The sequence below is a fragment of the Tachypleus tridentatus genome, chromosome 9 (genome assembly GCF_004210375.1).
Source record: "Tachypleus tridentatus isolate NWPU-2018 chromosome 9, ASM421037v1, whole genome shotgun sequence".
Lineage (NCBI taxonomy): Eukaryota > Metazoa > Arthropoda > Merostomata > Xiphosura > Limulidae > Tachypleus > Tachypleus tridentatus.
In genome coordinates, this window is record NC_134833.1 from 46,125,068 (window position 1) to 46,131,357 (window position 6,290).

A 6,290-nucleotide genomic window follows, 5' to 3' on the forward strand; every position below is an offset into this window, starting at 1 on the left:
GGTTTGGTTTGGTTTGGTTTGTTTAGAATTTTGCGCAAAACTACTAGAGGGCTATCTGCGCTAGCCATCCCTAATTTAGCAGTGTAAGACGAGAGGGAAGGCAGCTAGTTATCACCACCGAACGCCAACTCTTGAGCTATTCATTTACCAGTGAATAGAGATATTGGCCGAAATATTATAACGCCCCTACGGCTGAAAGAACAAGCATATTTGGTGTGACGTCGATGGTGTGACGTGGCACCATTAGTGAATGTAGTTAACAGTAACTTACGTCAAAGATAACAAGTGCTCAATAATAATAATGGATTGTAAATTGAAAAACATGCCCCTTGTTCCAAACTGCCATTCCACAAAGTTTGATTAAGATTGGCCCAGCGATCTAGGAGTTGTTAAATAATGGGAAGCAGATAGACATACATTCAGATTATTGTGTTTATTATATATAGATATGAAATTACATTAAAAAGTAAACTCTTGTTCAAGGAAGCTACCATTTGGAGAACATAGAGGACGTTAGTTATACCACAAGGTTATCCGTGGTTTAAATATATTAACTAAAGTGCATATATTTGTTCAGTGTAATGAGGCAGAAAGACCAACCTCAGGTTTCTGGGAAATGTGATTTTACCATCGTAAGATTGTCGCGTTGTGTAAAACCTAAAAACTTTCGTAGATGTTAAGCTTTTTTATTGTTCTTCGAAATTTTCCCACAGGCCTGATATATAAGGAAGAAGTTGTTGTTGTTTTTTCTTTCCTCTTCCTTGTGATTGTCAGGTTGTGGTTAATTAGTGTTTGTGACAGGTGAACGACATAACAAAGGTTGAATCGTTTTCTCTGGATAACCGTTAGTCCTGAAAATCTTCTAAGTATATTTAAGTTGTTTATCTTGGTATCTCTGTTTCTTATAGCCATATTACAGTTGATCTGGAAGGTTCTGACGTGGATGTTGTGAGTGAAACCAAAATTATAAACTGATGTCAAAAGATTTAAACTGTTGTCAGTTAATTGCTTTGGACATCATTTTTGCAGCACTTCACATTTTAATATTCTTTTGAGAATTATATTTTTTACTACACATGGCAATAATAGAGTGCACTATAGCTTCCTTTTCTGATTTCTCAATTTTGTAGTTTGTTAAGCCTTTCTTACCTATGTTAATATTTGTTACGTTTACATATTTGCTGTTTTCTTCATATCAATTTGTTGTGGTATCACGCAGTGCAGTCGTAAAATTAAATAAAGTTGTAACTTAAACAAGTTATAAACAGCATGAAAAGAAGTGTTAAAAAAACAAGCGATGAGTGTTTTCTTTAGCGGCCTTTAATGAAATATTTTTTCCACAGCAATGTAATAATAATTATTTTTGTAGACTTTGGCACCTCAGATCCTACAACAAAGGAACCCGTGAAATTGATAATCTTAACCTTGTGTGGTAGATAGAGAAAGTTACTGTACCATACGTTTGGGTGGTCGTGTGAAATTTGAGAATTATCTCAACACTATTAAGCCTATAGAAGGAACTGTTACATAATGTCAAAATAACTTAATTTATTGCTAGGTGACATTTCGGGCGTCCACACTTTTTCAAATCTAAATACAGACTGTAAAGATTTAAAAAAAAAACATTTAAATGACACAAAAATATCACAGGGTTATGACAATAGAAGTTGGTGACATTTTACAGTGGTACTTGTAATAAATAAGAGAATGTGATAACACTTTAACGTTACAAAATCTTTTGAACTATATAAAAGTAGTATATAATGGATAAAATAAAATACGTGGTAAATTCTGTAGTCATATAAAGATATAATTGTTTGTTTGTTTTTGAATTTTGCGCAAAGCTACTCGAGGGTTATCTGCGCTAGCCGTTCCTAATTTAGCAGTGTAAGACAAGAGAGAAGGCAGCTAGTCACCACCAACTCTCGGGCTACTCTTTTACCAATGAATAGTGGGATTGACCGTCACGTTATAACGCCCTCACGGCTGAAAAGGCGAGTATGTTTGGTACGACGGGGATGCGAACCCGTGACCCTCAGATTACGAATCGCACGCCTTAACCCACCTGGCCATGCCGGGCCGTATAAAAGTATAATTCTGATAAAATTAAAGAAAAGCGTTTATTTAATCTGTGCTTATGGAGAGCCCCAGATTTAATTAGTCTATTTTCCAGTTGCTTTCTTTTTAGAGTATCAGACAGTGCGAATTTGAGGGTGTTTTTTTTTCATTTTTTGTAGAGAAGCCATGGATGTTATGTTCCGAACTACTAAAGTGACATCCAAAGGAGTGAATGGTCTTTATATTAGGTGGCAGCCTGATTGTTCAATGCATATAAAACAGTAAATTAGGCATTGGGATATGCAAGTGATTGCTTAAGTGGCTATTTTATACCTTCAACACAAGTCTTTAAAAATGAGGTAAAGGATGAGCAATTGTATAGATAGTGAAGTTGATAGTCTAGTAGGACTAGCGTCTGACCACATTTAATCAAAAAAGGAAGATAATGAATTAATGCATTGAGAAGCTTTAACAGTCAATCTTGAGTATCGAATAGTTTTTAGCTCTGCTTTCTTCATGTAGCTTGGCTTCAAAGTACTTAGATTCCAGGCCTAACACGATGAGCTATCGATACCTCACAATACATTTGTTTTAAGAAAGTGAAAAGATCAACATGTTTACCCATCTGAAATCAATCCTGAATCTTGGAATACTCTTCGTTTTATTGAAGATCACTAATGTGAAAGATCATAAACCCTCTAAAGTCTGTATGATTTTGTCCTTTAACACCTGTTTTATTTCGATACTGTCATGTTCACACTATTCTATGAAAACCTGTATTAAACATACATTACCTATGCCTTTGCGATTACGAGTTACTTCTGTTTGACCCATGACACTGGGCCCGGCATGGCCTAGCGCGTAAGGCGTGCGACTCGTAATCCGAGGGTCGCGGGTTCGCGGCCGCGTCGCGCTAAACATGCTCGCCCTCCCAGCCGTGGGGGTGTATAATGTTACGGTCAATCCCACTATTCGTTGGTAAAAGAGTAGCCCAAGAGTTGGCGGTGGGTGGTGATGACTAGCTGCCTTTCCTCTAGTCTTACACTGCTAAATTAGGGACGGCTAGCACAGATAGCCCTCGAGTAGCTTTGTGCGAAATTCCCAAACAAACCCATGCATGACACTGAGATACTGCTGCTGTATTGAATCAGTATAGTATTCTAGTAATCGATCAGCGATTTCAGATGTGCTGGCTATTGATTACTTTCTTTTCAATCTACCATGACAAAAATAACACTGCTAATATTATTATTTCAGGATATTTTAACTTCGTCTGCCACGCCACCATTTCCAGTGAGAATTAAGATAGAAACACTAAGTCTTCATCCTTTTATGCACAGATCACTGTTTGGACTAATACTGCATGCGATACACTACTTTTGCATTACATGACACCAACAAACTATGCCTTGTCTTTAGTAAACATAATATCACTTGTGTAGATGGAGATGTTGTATTTTCATCCACAAAATAAATTCGTGCAATCAACTGTTCCTGAGCCCAGAGAAGCCATCATTGGATGATTTTCTCAAATATATATATATGAGTGTGTGTGTATCTCAAGTATGACCATCTTTAGGACATCACAAGCCAAATCTGATGCTTAAGGTAACTTCTTTCATTTATCTAGACTTAAACATAGAAGTGCATTTCCAGCCACATCTAATTTATCACAAATTAACAGTTTCACTTGGTTTTCATAACATATGACAAAATTAAACAATGTCTTGGAAGCTTCTTTATCAACCACAAATTTTTCGCTATTTTATTTTCACATATACCATGCACCATATAGTTCCGAAAAAATTGGGCTGACCACTAAACTCCTCGAAGTTAGTGATCAGGCCCAACTTGGGAATCTTTACTTTTTTAGAGCAGAAGTAGCATCAGCTATAGAAAACTCGCAACGTTTTTGAATCATTTGCCAGCATCACATTCACTATGGCAAAATATGGATGTTTCATTCTTAAGTAACCCTGCTGTCTACACCAGTAAAAAATACTTCAGTCTTCTCTTTCCAAGTGGTATTGGGAATAAACATAATTTGCATAATATATAATACAAATATCATGGGAGGACCAGGAAAGCCCCGACCATTTACTGGAAGCAAACAGAGTCTTGTCACAATGATGAGGTGCATTGGCTGATTGTTTACTCTCACATGCTCAATTGATGACTTACCATTAGATTGCTCGTAAATAAACGTATCAACAAGGATATCCTCATGATTTTTCAACACCACTGCAGGTTATGCTCTCCTATGCTACTAGTACAGATTGTTCATGTAAGCAGCCAAGTTCTCTTATAATCTCCTCCTTCTCCTTTGAGCCCTGAACTCAGCCCAATAGATTGCTTGGCTCTCCATCAGGCCAAAATATCGCTGCAACTCGACTTCATCTATTCCCAGTCTTGTAGTTTCCACTTTACTCAACTGTTCAATTGCATTGTGAGCGGGACTGTTTAAACTCAAGGTTAGGTATTACATTTTCTGTTGCTGAGTCCAGTGCTTCCATACAGTAACCTACATGAAAAGCTTCAGTAAATGGTCCATATCCTCTTTTGATATGTTATTCAATGTCAAGGACATTATTTGTTTAGCTGTGGTTTTGGACTTTCTTTCAATACCAGACTGAGATTTCTTAAACGTCGATGGTGTGATCGAGAAAATATGTAGATTGACAGAAAATGCATATAGAGTGACTTTATATTATTGTAAACTCGAATAAGGTTAAAACAAACTAAATGAGATAGAAAAATACACAAAACAATAAAATAATTTGTTAACAATCTGAGACAGACATAACATCAAAATAAAAAAGAAAGTATTGTGTGGTGTCTTGAATAGAAAGCTCTCATTATATCGAAAACAAATAAATATCTGTTTGTTTCAAGCTGAGAAACCATGACATCTGTTGTTATAACTTATATTTTGTGATGTAGGCAATGCTTTATGTATCTTGTTACGGTTTTATTTGCTATTTTTTTATTATTATTTATCTCAACTATGAACGTTTAGTTATATTAGAGTTATGGTTGTACTTATAGAAGGAATGAGCCAACGTGCAATATAAAGTAAAATATCAAACACACTGCAAATAGTATGTAAACAAAACTTTATAAGCACTTTACACACACTATTGGGTAATAAATAAATCAACTGCAGAGTAACAAGTCACTAAAGCACTTGAGAAAGTCGGTATAGTAAAAATAAAAATTTCACAAAACAATTTTTTTCAATCTGACTGACCAATGTTGTCACATCACTCTTCTGCCTTCACATTATGTGAATCTAAATGCTCATGATTGAATAACATTTCCATGGCTAAAAGCTTTTTCTTAATTTTGCTTATAACCTTAGTAATAACAAGTAATAATAATAACTGTGTTTTGAAATACTAGTAACGAGCTAACAATACACTGATAGCTATGTTTTGTGATTATGAAAACACTGTATTGGTTGCCAAGTAACAATCCACCCTCATATCACGTGTGGGTGCATGATTACGTGATCAGCCTACAGTTGTATCAGTTACATAAAAACTTAAACTATACAGATTCATTTTCTCTAGATTCGAACTATGATCTAATCTTTGAAAGCCAAGATTTCAGTTCTACAGAAATGACTCGAGGGTTTTGTGTTGGATAGAGCAATTCTGTCATAACAGTTGGTGCCTAAGACGTTTCTTACGCGAGGAAAAAAGTCACCCCTGCCGAAGCCTGACACTGTCTTGTTTAATAGTTCTGGACTAAAAACAATAACGATTAGTTCTATAATTTACCTTTGCATTGTTTTCAAACTAATTGTGATTTATTGATCTCTAAGGTTGAACTTGGAACAGTGCGATTTTTAAAATATGCTTTATAAGGAAACAAAACAGAAGAAAATGAAAACTCTTATTTTGATAATCTCCAAAAGTCCTTGTACCTGTCAAGAAAGCACTGAAAAAATAGAAATAAGTTTAGGAACACTAATGCTCGATATACGAAACAAGTCTTAGCCATTAATCCAGTCAAAAAAAAGGCTGCTACCCTGGATAAGTGGAAGCAAAACTATAGCAAAGATATAAGCAAAAGCCAAAAAATGTCGAGAGATAGGTTTAAGAAAAGCCTCAGAAAGAATATGTCTAGATGCCAATCACTCCAGAAATTTAACACCGAGAATAGCTACGAGAAAGATATTTTCAGAGCACAGTCACTCATGAAAAGCTATGAGACAAGGGTAAACTTTTTAA